Here is a 16,388-nt window from a genome sequence, read left to right as displayed (position 1 = left end):
ACCAAGTTAACATAAACATGATACTTTATAAAGCAGTGCAGTGACTTTTATCTTTAAAAGGAGTTTAAAATTAAATAGAGCCTATATATCAAGATTTCCCAATATTTCTGTCCCCACCCCACCCCAAACCCCATTTTCTGATCTTGTGTCAAAATTTCTAGATACTTTATTTCTCTAATAATCCTGGAGGGATCTAATTTGGTAAAGATTGTCCAAATACAGCTATCAGTGCCTTTTTATTGCTTTTGCCAGTGCCTTTATGCCTTCATGAGCTTTTTTCTAAAAGCATGCAACATTTTTACAAATGAAAAATGACTTTCCCAATTTACATATTTTAATAATTAAAGGAAGTGGGGAGGAAAAAATAATTGTATTATTTGGGCCTTGCTTGAAGAATTAGAACCCTTGATTGTTCTTGCTTATGTTGGAAACATTATTGTATTTTGTGATTTGGCTACTGTGACTTTGAAATGCATTTTGCAAGCCACTCCTATTTCGATGTAACTGAAACTTAGAGTGAAGAGGGCAAATTATTTTTCAACATGTATGACTTTCAGAACGACCAGTTGTTAGCAAAGTAGCTCAACTGCAAGATTCTAATCCAGCATAGACCTGATGGTCTTAATTGCTGTTCCAACAAATAAAGGACGTGAAGTTCATGGACAAATCAGTGAATGGTAATTTATAAAATGCTGGCATATGCCATACTGCTTGTCTGAATCTCCTATTAAGGTACCAGGGATTTAGTATACTTCATCAATGTATCTAGGTTGACTACTGAATGGCTGTAAACTTGGCCTGCCATATTTCAAATCGCCTTCTGTGATCCACCATTATACTTTTCAGATTCTGACAGAGCATTCTAACTAATGAACCAAAGATAATGAGCAATTAAATTGTGTTTTTATAACCTTTGCCCTGATGTCAGTTTACCTGTAATGAAGCTTAAATTTAATCAGGCATATGTCCGTGTAAGCTTTCCACTCCCTGAATACCTAGTTGCATGTGGATGTACATGCAGTATCTTCTGATCTAAATGTGCACTGATAATGTGCCAAACAGAATATTGCCTAAGTCACAGGTATCTGACATACTGGATTTGAACATAGATATGTCTCTAAACAAGATACAAACTATGTGAAATGTCTACATCATTAAGTGCTGTGTTGATAACACTCTTTTTTCCTTTTAAATTGAGCCTTAAGTGGTTATTACCTCAGGATATGGACATAACAGAAATCAAAATAACTGCATTACCGCAAGTGGTATTAATGCTCCGAGAAGTGCTTTACTACATTCTGACAGTCAAGTGAAAGACATCACTCAAATATAGAAGCATAACTAACCTGGCTTGAATTTTGGAAAGTAATGACTTAATGGCTGTCGACAAGATGACCTCTTGAACTAAGGACACCAGAGTGGCCGAAATATGAATCAAACAATAATTGGCTAATCCCAAAATGTTATTTAAACATAATCTGAAACAAAAGCAGCTGTTTCGTTTTGTATTTAATGAGTTTAATTTTACCTGAATAGTGTTACTTTTCATGCTACTTTTGTCTTGTTGAATGTATTGCATAGTAGGCATAATTTTGATGTCTTAATACCTAATTCGCAACTAAATTTGGACAGTAAATTTGGCAATCTTTTTCTTTTTTAACCAGTTAGTGGAACTCGAAATTCGAATGATACAGTGAAATAATGATTTTATTCTTATGGGGGGAAAACTACATGGAACTGAATAATATATTGGCATACTTGAAGCAGACCTTTATCTGTATGTCAGCTTTACACAACCTGCAATGGCCCTTTAAGATGTGGCAACTCCCAGAATTCTCAACATCCAGATGGGAAATACTACCTTACATAATGTATTACATGTTGAATTGGGAGAGAAAGTGTTGGAATATTTATAGGCAGAACCAGGGCCTATCAGGAATACCTTGAAAGGCATGAGGTAGCCAAATGCTTGCTAAAAAATTCTTGCTGCACTCTTCCCCTTTTTTAAATTTAACCATCCTTAGTGTTGAGGCTTTTTAGAGCATTTTACTACAAATAGTTTGCTATACAAATTCCTGTTTGCTTAATATGATTCTCTGTATATTAATTCAAGTGTATCCCTAAGTTCAGTTACTCCTTAGTCAGCCTGTAGGACTGGAAACTTCTCCTCCTGCCATACTACAGTGAATGACTTCTCTGAAATGAAATGTTTGCCTTCAAATTTAACATTAGATCAAGTCTTAGCATTTAGTAATTTAATAACCAATTATTTTTTGTTCCGTTGAGAGCAGAGTTGTTGAAAAGTTGAAATGGCCTGTATATATGCTTAGTATTATTACTTTGATTACTTTCAAACTGGTCCATCTTGGGTGGGGTTGGATGACCATGGTCTTACTTTTATGGATAATTATGGTAAAAATAGCTGCACTCCATATTTTCTGTGTTGTCCTACAATGCTGTTCTAGACCATTTTCATGTTACGGCAATCTAATTAGAATGCTGGCACTGTCAAGGTTATTCAGAGAGTCTGTCCTTCTAATTACAAGTTTCCATTTTACAGATTTTGAAGGGAGCTGATCATTATGAGCAGCTTCACTGAAGAATTCAGTCTGATTTAAAACATACAAATACAAATTTAAGGGGCTGTTTTGGCATAGTCCGCTCTAACCCACGCTAGAAGTTGCACCCAAATAATTTGCCACACAAGGGCTTAATGAAGGCAAAAAAGCTAATTTGTAAGAACACAAAAATTACCTAGAAAGGTTTAGCCATTTGGAGCTCTGCAGCAGAACAGAACTGTATATGGTTATACGATTATATTGACCAATTGCCCAAGCACAACTGGAATAGACAATTGTACAGCTGGGGGCTTACTGAGAAGCCCCTCAATTGCTTATGGAGTACATTCTCAATTGCCTCTCATTCTCCTTTCCAGCCACTCTGTGGCAAAATTTCTCTATTAAAAAAAGTGAAAAAAGTGAAAGGGAATTAGTGTTATAAAGCCACTTTCTCTCATTGGAACTGGACCTGGCAAAGGATGCTTCAGAAGGGCCTAATCAAAGGGCAATTAGGAAACTGCTCATTAGTAATCCCCTTGCTGCTGTTCAGAGGAAGCAGTAATGAAGGCCTGACTAGAAAGCATACAGCCTTTAATACTGAATGGGATTAACTGTAGAAAACGGCAGGGAGGGGCACTGCTGAATAATACCTGGAAGGTCCAACAATCCTCCGGTCAGGACCCATTCTCCCCATCTTATTTCTGTTGCATATCACTCATAAAGTAAGCCTGATCCGCTGGTCTGTAGGTGGGTTGAAATTATTCTAGATAACTTGTTTAGTTCAGAAATCCACAAGTGATTATGGGTAGACTTTCCAGAGAATTGACTAGGCTGGAATGCTCCCACACACACACAAAGATGGCAGAAAATTCTTTGGAGCCAGTGGGGGCAAGACAGATTACTTCCCAGCCATAATATGCAGCTATACCTGTGTTGTTTCTGTTAATACCAAGTGCCCCAGTCTGAGGAGGAGAGTTCTTCACAGGGATTTTTTTCCTTCCAATGGCCATTGCTGCAACTGAAAGAGAAAATGGGCTGTCTTGGTTGTCTGAGATGGTGGTTGGTATCAACGTCTCAGCAATACTCAAGGGCTCTAATATGGAAGCAACTTTGGTGTTTCGTTTTGTTTTTAAAAAGCAAATGTTTTTTTTCATATGTGAAGTGACTAGTGTCCTCCAGATGTTCTGAGCCACAAAGTTCACATTCTTTCCTACTATTCATGCCAGCTGTGCTTGTGGTTTATTAGAATAATTTCTCAGCCAAAAGATTTCTGTGAGCTATTAATACATGGTGAAAAGATCCCCTGTGCAAGCACTGAGTCATGTCTGACCCTTTGGGGGGGCGCCACTTCTGTGATGTTTTCTAGGCAGACTATAGCGGGGTGGTTTGCCATTGCCTTCCCCGGTCGTCACCTTCCCCAGCAAGCTGGGTACTCCTTTTACCGACCTCGGAAGGATTGAAGGCTGAGTCGACCTGAGCCGGCTACCCGAGAATCCGGCTTCCGCTGGGATCGAACTCAAGTCACGGGGAGAGTTTTCGGCTGCAATACTGCCGCCTACCCCTCTGCGCCACACAAGGCTGTTACCATAGTGCTGCTATTTCTAACACAGCCCGATTCAAAGCCAGCATTTGTGTGGCCAGTGGGAAACAAGGAGTCATGTGGCACTTTAGGGATATCTATGACATGATTGTCACAAGCAGCAAGATTTTGTAATATGCAAGAGTTTCTGCAATGGAAAAACTATCAATTGGTCACTAGCAGTAGTGACAAACTTATTTCCACAAGGGGGGGAGGATATGTGATAGAGTCACCTTTCTGACCCTAAACAGTCCTTTGTCTCATCTGTACCTGGACAGAACATTCCCTTGAAAACCCCTGAAGTCTATAATGGAAGAAGAAAGAATTATAAACATAACCAAATAACTTGTTCCAAAAAACATGGGTTTAGCACAGATTATAAAATCAGCTATTGACTGGCAGTAAAACCAGAGTTTCAGATGGAAGATTCTCACCTAGTCCCAGCTGGAGAGGCTGATGAATGCAAAGTATGTGTTTTACTGTTGAACCACAGTCACTTGTGTGCTCTGAGCTGTGTGGTTGCTCAAAGCAACTAGGAAAAACTAGAGCAGAAGAAATCATAACTGTAAAAAGTAGAAAGGAAGAAATGAGGAGTAGGAGTCCCACCTTCTTTTTCTTAACATAGAAACAACCCAAAGCCATAGACAAATATTTCCCTGGCACAAAGGCACCATCAACTGCTTCTGTGGAGATGGTCTTAGGAAAATATTACCATGAACCACAGAATTTTTTGTCTGAGTTTTTCATGTATTACCTGGTCCACACTGATTTTTCATTATACAGTTGGGGCCAGTTCATACTACAGTTGTGAAGAAGGTATTTGTGCATACCTAGAACAACAACAAACAGGTTTGCTAATACGATGCTATATATGCCAATTTCCTTGATTAACTGTGACAGTCTGTTAAATATGTGCTTGGTTGCAAACCTGAACATGGAACAGCAAAGAGATTCATCCCCTTTTGTCAGGCTAACTAATGGGCCATCTAAAAGGTGTCACTGGCATTACTTACCTCCTTCCTAAACAGGACTGGAGACTCAATATCTGGAAAACAACTTGTGCTGAAAACTTGATGGACAAACATGACTATTTAGAGCAGAGTTGGACAACCTTTCTTGACCACACAGTCCACATCAGTTGCCCAGTATTGGTGCAGGGGGCAGATGTGTGTATATGTACATGCTTCCATATGTATCAGATCTCAGCAACCTGAGCAGGATCACTGAAAGAAAGGAGGCTTTTATTCCAGTAACCTGCTATAAATTGCTGGATCCTCATTACTATGTAATGGTGGGCATCCAGAAATCATCTCCATATGGTCCCCAGTATGTGACCTATCAGCAAGTTGTTACTGTGATGAAGTTTCTAGCACATGTGATCCCAGCAGACTACCAAACAGTTGACAGACAGGACTGTAAGTGGTGGTTGCATACACAGTGGGACACAAGGATGTCCTCAGAGGGTTGTGTGCAGCCATCAGAGGACCTCTATAGGGTACATTGTCAGAATGGAACAAGAAACACTATATTGTAGCGACATTTAGACATTTCATGAAGATTAATCATAGAAAGAGCCTATTTTTCTACCCTGAGCCTCTGGCTTGCCTGGTGCCCCAAGGATCTTTTTGTCTTCTCTAATTTTTGATACTTCCATGAAAGTGCTGGACAAAACCATGCAGAGTTGAGGGAGTGAAAGTACTTCAGCACCCTGGTCAATATACCTATCTCTTGTGCTATTTTCTAACCCTTGTGCTGCAAAGAATCAGTTTTGTAAGTCAGGCAACTGATGGCATCAAACATTTCAAATCTTACTTCAAATAAAATCAGCTAAGTGGGAACAGAGGTTGCACAAATCTGTTCTGGATGGAATTGTGCTCTCTTTTCGATTAAGAACACAGCTCAATGGTATTGCTACACCCTGCAAAATCAGGGAACATTATTGACTGGGAATCCTTTTTAGCAAGTGAGGTTGGTCTGAATTTTTTTTTTTTAATTGCTTTGATCACATCCAGAGATACCAGTTCTGGGCTGCAAAAATTGAGTTGATAACTAGATGGCACCAAAGTCTTTCCTATGTTACTTTGATGCCATCTGGTGGTTCTCATAGCCCAGGTTTGGTAGCTCTAAATGTGATGCTAGAGACTGGGACTTTGTTTTGCAGTATCCCAGCTTCCTAGATAATGCACTGCAACAATATGTTTACAAAGTCAAGTGAAAGCTTGGTAGGCAGCAATGAAGTGCTTGGGTAACATTGGTGCCTGTCAGTAACCCATGTCAGAATCTGATTTAGAGCATATGGTGCTGATTCTGTACCAGCACCATTAACTCTTAATTTGTAAAATCATTAATAGTGGTTCCATGTTATCCCCAGGACTGTCTCTACACCAGCCTTCCTCAATCTAATGTCCTCATATATCTTGGATTTCAACTCCAATTATCTCCAGGTAATGCTCCCAGATCAGCAAATAGATGATAGTATCTGAAATCTTGAGATCTTCAGATACTGTACTTTCTGACCTACACAATTAGAAATAAAAATTTTGTGAACAGGGTTACACTTTTAAAATAATTCAATGTTGTGTTCTTTGCCTCTGTGCCCATTGTTAGCTAATCCCTAGGTTCTGAAACTATTTATTGAAACTGGTGTTTAATAGATTATTGTTTCTGTTGTTTTGCAGCTTAATTTTTTATGATGGTGCTCTTGTACAGTAAATATTATATATTGCCAATTGTGATTTTTTTTTTAAAAAATCCTGGCTTTATCTAACTTACCCAACATAGTTCTTTGAGTGGAATATACTGTAAAGGACATTTTAAAAAATTAAAGTAAGCAGCATGTGAGTATGTAAATGTGAATCCTGAATTTGGAAAACGTTAATTCTATGTGCATCACCTACAAATCTGTTATACATCATGAAACATACAGATAAGGGAAAATCCACAGTGGAGATATTTAAGTGAAATACAAATGAGGTAAGTTTCAGTTAATTAGAACTCTCCCCTTTGTAACTATGTTCAAACAGACCGAAAAGCTCATTTGTGTGTTTTGCTTTGCTTTGCATTTTCCCCCCCTTCTTTGCTGCTGGCTCCATCTTGACATTGCTCCAGGGCCTGTAAAATTAAACTGTTTCAAAGGGGAATTCTTTCTGTGCCTTTGTTAAGCAAAGAGATGTTTGTTTTCTTGTAAATCAAAGACCTGAGGGAAGCAGAACTATCATGCTGTTTGGAAGAAAAACAAACACAAATTGCATTATGTTTGCACACTTGCACACAACATCACCCAATATCCCACAGAATGAGAGACAGGCTTGCTTGGAATCACAATGCCCCCATCTGGCTTTCCCTGCTTTTTATCCACGGCCTCTGCCTCTAGTGGGGACCATGTTAAAGATTATTTTACAGTATTGTCATTCAATCATAGATGTTTTTCTCTTCCTCTTCTTGGATGTGTGTGTGGAAAGAGGGGGCGGGGAGATAGAAAGAGCGAAAGTCTATAGCGATTGTACTGTTTTTCACCATTTGAACAGTTCATTGCCTCAGGAAATATTTTCCACAGCCAACCCTCAGAGCAGAAGATCAATCTAATAAGGGCTACCCAGTCAGCACAAGTGGATGCTTTCTGGACAGACAGTAGGAAATTCACAGATAACCATGCTAGAAAAACAGATGAGCATGCAATCTGCAGTCAGGGAACCAACTTGCCACTTCAGCTGCTATTTCTATCTCAAGCCTAGATTGTGTGAAAGTTTCCTCTGCACTGCTAAGTTTCATGGCAGAAGAAAGGTTATTTCTGACTTCCAACAGAATATGGTAAAACGCTGGACCAAGGGCCTGCCTCCTTTACCTCTCTGTTCCCAAAGAGGCTACTACATGCTACTGAGAAGGAAACAAATTCCCTGCAACCATTAGTTGTCAGGAGCACTTGTTGTTTATTCGTTTAGCCGCTTCCGACTCTTCGTGACTTCATGGACCAGCCCATGCCAGAGCTTCCTGTCGGTCATTGACACCCCAGCTCCCCCAGGGATGAGTCCGTCACCTCTAGAATATCATCCATCCACCTTGCCCTTGGTCGGCCCCTATTCCTTTTGCCCTCCACTCTCCCTAGCATCAGCATCTTCTCCAGGGTGTCCTGTCTTCTCATTATGTGGCCAAAGTATTTCAGTTTTGCCTTTAATATCATTCCCTCAAGTGAGCAGTCTGGCTTTATTTCCTGGAGGATGGACTGGTTTGATCTTCTTGCAGTCCAAGGCACTCTCAGAATTTTCCTCCAACACCACAGTTCAAAAGCATCGATCTTCCTTCTCTCAGCCTTCCTTATGGTCCAGCTCTCGCAGCCATATGTTACTACGGGGAACACCATTGCTTTAACTATGCGGACCTTTGTTGTCAGTGTGATGTCTCTGCTCTTAACTATTTTATTGAGGTTTGTCATTGCTCTCCTCCCAAGGATTAAGCGTCTTCTGATTTCCTGACTGCAGTCAGCATCTGCAGTAATCTTCGCACCTAGAAAGACAAAGTCTTTCACTGCTTCTACATTTTCTCCCTCTATTTGCCAGTTATCAATCAAGCTGGTTGCCATAATCTTGGTTTTTTTGAGGTTGAGCTGCAAGCCAGCTTTTGCACTTTCTTCTTTCACCTTCATCATAAGGCTCCTCAGTTCCTCTTCGCTTTCAGCCATCAAAGTGGTATCATCTGCATATCTGAGATTGTTAATGTTTCCTCCAGCGATTTTAACTCCAGCCTTGGATTCCTCAAGCCCAGCATGTCGCATGATGTATTCTGCGTACAAGTTGAATAGGTAGGGTGAGAGTATACAGCCCTGCCGTACTTCTTTCCCAATCTTAAACCAGTCCGTTGTTCCGTGGTCTGTTCTTACTGTTGCTACTTGGTTGTTATACAGATTCTTCAGGAGGCATACAAGATGACTTGGTATCCCCATACCGCTAAGAACGTGCCACAATTTGTTATGGTCCACACAGTCAAAGGCTTTAGAATAGTCAATAAAACAGAAATAGATGTTTTTCTGAAACTCCCTGGCTTTTTTCCATTATCCAGCGGATATTGGCAATTTGGTCCCTAGTTCCTCTGCCTTTTCTAAACCCAGCTTGTACATCTGGCAATTCTCACTCCATGAATTGCTGAAGTCTACCTTGCAGGATCTTGAGCATTACCCTACTGGCATGTGAAATGAGTGCCACTGTTCGATAGTTTGAACATTCTTTAGTGTTTCCCTTTTTTGGTATGGGGATATAAGTTGATTTTTTCCAGTCTGATGGCCATTCTTGTGTTTTCCAAATTTGCTGGCATATAGCATGCATTACCTCGACAGCATCTTGCAAGATTTTGAACAGTTCAGCTGGGATGCCGTCATCTCCTGCTGCCTTGTTATTAGCAATGCTGCTTAAGGCCCATTCAACCTCACTCTTCAGGATGTCTGGCTCTAGCTCACTGACCACACCGTCAAAGCTATCCCTGATATTGTTATCCTTCCTATACAGGTCTTCCGTATATTCTTGCCACCTTTTCTTGATCTCTTCTTCTTCTGTTAGGTCCTTACCATCTTTGTTTTTGATCATACCCATTTTTGCCTGGAATTTACCTCTGATGTTTCTAATTTTCTGGAAGAGGTCTCTTGTCCTTCCTATTCTATTGTCTTCTTCCACTTCCGCTCATTGCTTGTTTAAAAATAATTCCTTATCTCTTCTGGCTAACCTCTGGAATTTTGCATGTAATTGAGCATATCTCCCCCTATCACTGTTGCCTTTTGCTTTCCTTCTTTCTTGGGCTACTTCTAGTGACTCAGCAGACAGCCATTTTGCCTTCTTGGTTTTCTCTTTCTTTGGGATGTATTTTGTTGCCGCCTCCTGAACAATGTTGCGAACTTCTGTCCAGAGTTCTTCCGGGACCCTATCTACTAAGTCCAGTCCCTTAAATCTATTCTTCACCTCCACTGCATATTCCTTAGGAATATTAGTGAGCTCATATCTAGCTGATCTGTGGGTCTTCCCTAATCTCTTTAGTCTGATCCTAAATTGTGCAAGAAGAAGTTCGTGATCGAAACTACAGTCAGCTCCAGGTCTTGTTTTTACCGACTGTATAGATGTCCGCCACCTTTGGCTGCGAAGGATGTAGTCAATCTGATTTCAGTGTTGTCCATCTGGGGAAGTCCATGTATAAAGCCGTGTCTTAGGTTCTTGGAAGAGACTGTTTGTTATGCAGAATGAGTTGTCTTGGCAAAATTCTATCAGCCTATGTCCTGCTTCGTTTTGTTCTCCCAGGCCATGCTTACCTGCAATTTCAGGTGTCATTTGACTGCCCACCTTAGCATTCCAGTCTCCCGTGATGAAAATAACATCTCTTTTAGGCATGTTGTCCAGTAGGTGCTGCAGACACAGACCTGTATATTGGAGATAATATCGTGTTCACATATATGAGCTGATTTAGAGCCAATGAATGCATCCGAGAGGGTGATGTAAAGTGTGTTTCAAAGGACCTCCAACAATTTCCCTTCTCAAATATGGCTTGCTCATCATTCTTCTTAACAGCGTAGTTTGCACAGGAGAGGGTTCCACTGGGGCTTTGGAAAAGTGGCATTATCCCATGTCATGAGGTCTTGTGGAAGACAGGCCCTTATGGCCAGCTTGCACAAACAGTGTGTAAAATAATATGCATACCTGCTCTTATACTCTGCCATTTCTCACAGACACAAGTGCAAACGGACTGAAGTTGCTCCATAAAAATAGACTGCTCTATGTAGAAAACAAATGGAAATCCTTTTGAACTAGGGAAGGGTGTGTGCTTGGGGTATTTTTTTTAACAGACCAGACTCTTTTTTTATCTCATTAAGAACCATTAGCTCAGCAATCCCTCACTTCTAATTGGTTCATCACTGCATTTGTAATTTTGAAAACAATGCCTTAGGCTGCAGTCCTAAGCATACTTAACAAGAAGTAAGTACTATTGATTTCTGAGTGGAACCTGCTTATAGGTTTGGGCTGAATGAGTAAAATTCTGCAACTTTTTTTTAATGAGAAACATTCATTTTATGGTTTGATATCTTTGTAGCTCCTTTGAGAGTCATTGTTATAAATATACCTTACATGGGCAATAACAAAAAGCCAATCATGAGGAAAAACCATATTAAAAAAGAACTGAAGAAACCTCATGGCTTTGTTTATTGGCAGGCACTGCCAACTTCTAAAAATAAGTGACAATGAACAACTTGCAAAGACCGCTTTACTCTGTGGTTTTCTGTGTAAATTCTGTTGGGGATGCTTCAGAGAAAAAGGCATGTTGAGTAAGCTTTAAAATACTTCTCATGGGGACCTTGATAACAAGGCAACAAGCAGCACATGGGAAGTGGGCAACCTCAGAGTTCAAAATCAGGCATTTTAGCCTAGATTTTGGGGGAGTTTTTGCCTTTTGAGCCCATTCCAAACACAATTGCTAAAAATCAGCAGTATAATTTCCTGCCATTTTCAGATAGGAATAGTGTAAGAAGAATACAGACTTTACAAATTACAACTGCCAAAATCCCCCATCCAAAAATCTAGAAAGTGCAGAAAATTCTAGCCCCAACCATTCTACCTATTTGCTCTACCTACTCAACCTTCACATTCCCTCGAATGTAGTGATCAGTTGCAAAAGGACTACAAGGAAATGCAGAAGATCTCTTTTAGATCCAGGAAAGGCAGATGTCTTTGGAAAATGGTCCAGAGAATTCACTGCTAGCAACCCTTTATTTTTAGGTTAAAGCAGAAGCTGTGCTTAGTGCTGATATTATATGCATCCGGTACTCTACACTGCTGGCCAGAGGTATTGTGATGCTGAAGGAGAACTGAGCAACCGCAGCTACAGCTGTTTTCACAGAGAAGCAGCAAGTCCTGAGTCACAGGACAGTCATTATCTCCCAGTCCAACTTTTATTATGAGGTTGAAACAAAAGGACTGGAACCAAGTCCTACAAGGAATGGTTAAAAAACCTAGGTATGTGTAGCTTTCAGAAGAGAAGGTTGAGAGGGGACATAATAATGGTCTTCAAATATCTGAAGGACTGTCACATTGTAGAGGGTTAGGGTTAGGGTTCAGAAGTGATGTGACTTCTATAATATGTATATACAATGCATTAACTGTGTTTTGTCTTCTCAAGCACAGTCCAGGTTCCTACTTTCTCTTCTACTTCTCTTGAGGTGTAATACTGCTGTTCACCTGTGACCAGAGTAAAGAAAGTTGCTAGCATGACCAGTGCCTGTGTGAAGCCTAAACAAACAATCATGCTTCAACCAACATCCTGCACCTAAAAGAAATCCATTGTGCAATTTTAAATATCTTGCTTTAAATAATTTCACAGAATATGAGTGCTTTCTCTAACAAAGTACTATTGCTAGGCAATAGGTTAATCTTTACTTCTATAACCCGATGACCCAATAGAAGGCTTCTAGTTGTACTTTTGTCTTTAAATCCAAAATTCATGACTCTTTGCTCAATCTCTGGGTGAGAAGCAAAGAATTCAGATGCTTCTGCGACTTTCTTTTAAGGCAAACCAAAAGCAACTTAATGTACAATCTGCAGAGAGTCAGCTCTGATTGTCCACTAGAGAATCTGAGACAATGCTGTCATTTGCAATATAGTATCTTCTCCATGTACTTTTCTTAGCAAGTTCACTGCCTTTGTGTTAAATAAAAAGGACTTTCTGGTTCAACTTTTAGTAACCTCATACTAAATTTTTCCCCTAGAGTGGCTAGAATTTCCACTTAATGGGGAGACTTGGGAAGGCTTCAGCTGTATTTCAATCTTTACCCCAGCAATCTATCGAAGAAACTTACTGGTTTTGTGATGCCTGTGCTTGAGAGAAAAGTAAATCCACAAATGGGGTTTCTTGTGTTTGGTCAAAATAAATTATATTCTTAGTGAAACCAGCAGGTCATCTGATTCCCCAGAGTTCTCCTGTATGAGATTCTTCCCACTTCCATTATCAAATGACCTGTGGAATTTTGCTGTGTAAGAGGAATTGGTTGAAAAATGTTTGTCACCTCTCTGGAATATTACACAGACCTTTCTCCTCCAACAAATGTATTCCACATCACAATTTCTAACCATTCTGCCTTAAAAGTGGAAAAACAAGCCAGTGTGTTGCACCATTAAGGCGTTGTGAACCACTTGTAGACTTGCAGAAGCATAGAGACTTATTTATTTATTTATCAATCAATCAATCAATCAATCAATCAAACTTTATCACCGCCCATCTCCCTCCCAAGGAGGGACTCTCGGCGGTTTACAATAAAATGGAATTAAAACCAGAACAGTTATAAATATAATAAATACAATAAAAGTAAGAATGAGATAGAATCTAGGTGGGTTATCAGACTGTGAGTATAGTAGGTCCATCAGAAGTCACTCTAGGGCACTAGCCACCCCCAGGTACGGCTATTCCCCCTCCCATTCCAAGCCTGCTGGCAAAACCAGGGCTTTTATCTTTTTTGAAAGTCCAGGAGAGAGGTGGCCTGCCTCACCTCTGGGGGAAGGATGTTCCAAAGGGCAGGAGCTACTGCAGAGAAGGCACGCTTCCAAGACCCCACTAGATGGAATTCTTTTACAGATGGGGTCCGTAACATGCCCTCCCTGCGTGACCAGGTGGGGTGGGTCGATGTAATGGGAATGAGACGGTCCCTCAGATATCTGTAGACTTATAGGTTTGTAGAGACTGTTTAACAGCATACTGCTCTGGGGCACCCCTCTCACATTTTGTTAGCCTTCTCTTGCCCTTTAGAATGGTCTTTATATAGGTAAGGGCAATAAATTGCTTCTTCTCTCCAGGAACAATGTAAAATGTAATTCCACTTTTCAGAAATATGTGTTGTCTGGGATCTCTGTTTCCACCATTTAAAAATAGCTGCTTTTGTGCAGTGGTAAGTACAAATAAATCAAGGATGGGCCCATAAAGGCTCATAAACCAGCTCCATGAACTTTCCAAGATTTTTCTTCCACATCCTTTGGTTTTAAAAACTCATAAGGTAGAAAGAAAGCTTTTTCTCCCTCTATTTGAAGATATTCTTGACAGTTGAACAGGTATGTCTGATTGGAGCATGTTGAGACATTCAGATGGACCTGCTATTCCCTGCCTGATATCTACAGGTGGTTCCTTTCAAAGTGTCTTATTTAATACAGCCCTGCCCACCAAGAATGGCAATAGCTACAGTTGTTGTTGTTAATTTGTTCAGTCGCTTCCAACTCTTCATGACTTCATGCCAGAGCTTCCTTATTAGTGGTATCCTAGATGAAATGGCTGTGTGGGTTTGTCCTGTACTGTATTGTGCAGAGAAAGTTAGTTTTGCTCCCAGAAATGTAGTTAAGAGTCACCTTCCTTCTGCTAGAAGGCAAGAGAGGAGGAGGAGGAGGAGGAGGAGGAGGAGCTGATTCCAGATTTCTACCTTGAAGTCCATTTTGAGACCACTGCACTGCAAGGTGTTCCTAGGAATTACTGTTAAAAAGTAACAACCAAAGCAAATGTAAAATCTACAGGAGGATTTGTTTGTTAAGTGTGTTTGGGAAGGTATTTTGTCAGAATATTGATTGAAAGGGAATGAGAGGTGACAATGAGAAAAAATGGAAAAAAGTGCAATGAGGCTCTGTATTGGGTAGGGGGGTGGGCAAACTGGATGTTTGCTCTTCAGCAAGTCATTAAAATGTGAGAATGTGAGGAAGAATATTTAGTAAGTGTTTGTTGTTTTAGAGAAAGCAGATGATAATATGAATAGGCTTGGATTATGGAATATTTTGTAGAACTATGGAGTTGAAGTTTATTGTTTAATGCAATATGAGAAGTATATGATGGAAGTAAAGCATGTGTAAGATAAATAGAATGCTTGGTGAATGGTTCAGTATTGTGCAGGAAGTAAGTCAAGGAAATGTGATCTCCTCTTGGCTGTTTAATATGCTAATGGATAAAGAATGCTTGTGGTGATGTTAGAATTGTGTTGGTTGGGGACATGAATGCACAAAGGTTTTTATGCACAGATGATGCCATATTGTTAGCTGAGGACTGAATGATTTGCAGCAGATGTTAGATAGATTGTATGGAATGCATCAAAGACTAAGGTAGTTGGTAGCTGACGGGTAAAATGGAATGAGTGATTACAAGTTATACATAAATAGTGAAAAAGAGCAAGGATCTTTACACCTTGGCAGATTGTTTAGTGAAGATGGGAAAATGGAAAGGAAAAAAAATTAAGTGATGCAAATGCTGGTAGGAAGATATTAGGTAGGATGTGAGGTGTTGCAAGGAATGAATACTTATCAAAAGTAGTGACTATGGATATGTATTGGAGTATGCCTCTGATAACTTTGTTCTATGGAAGTGAGAAATAACATAAACATAAGTTACATGCAGCCAGAATGGTATACTTAAGAAGTAGATAGAGTCTAGAATGAATGGATGCTGAATGAATGTGAGCTAAATACAACAGGAAGTGACCAGTACCAAAGAAGTATGTTGAGGTAGTTTGATCAAATAGAGAGACTGAACTGCATATATATGTATATATATATAAAATTCCCTTCTGACCCATATGGGTGGTATGTATCTTCCTCAACCTTGGGTCCTCTACCAGAGGCCTGGGAGTTTGAGGGTTCTGCGCAGTATCTTACCTGTTCCTAGCACTGCACTCTCTGGACAGAGAGCTCTGATGTTGTTCCTGGGCTCTGTTGGAGCCACTCTCCCAGCTTGGGGGTCACAGCCCCAAGTGCCCCTACCACCGCTGGGACCACTTTGGCCTTCACTTTCCACATCCTCTCTAGTTCCTCCTTCAGGTACTCCCGGTACTTCTCCAGCTTCTCATACTCCTTCTTCCTGATGTTGCTGTCACTTGACACCGCTACGTCTATCACCACTGCTGTCTTCTGATCCTTGTCTACTACCACGATGTCTGGTTGATTGACCCCTGCCTGCCTGCCTGCCTGCCTGCCTGCCTGCCTGCCTGCCTGCCTGCCTGCCTGCCTGCCTGCCTGCCTGCCTGCCTGCCTGCCTGCATATATATATATATATATATATATATATATATATATATATATATATATATATATATGAGATACTACACCAATGAGCTCTCTGTCCAGAAGAGCACAGTGCTAGGAACAGCTAAGATACTGTGCAGGACCCTCAAACTCCCAGGCCTCTGGCAGAGGACCTGAGGTTGAGGAAGACACATACCACCCATAGGGATCAGAAGGGATTTTTTTTTTAATGAAGTAAGA

Source organism: Candoia aspera, chromosome 1, assembly GCF_035149785.1.
Source record: "Candoia aspera isolate rCanAsp1 chromosome 1, rCanAsp1.hap2, whole genome shotgun sequence".
Taxonomy (NCBI): Eukaryota; Metazoa; Chordata; class Lepidosauria; order Squamata; family Boidae; genus Candoia; species Candoia aspera.
Note: the sequence above shows the minus strand (reverse complement) of the source record.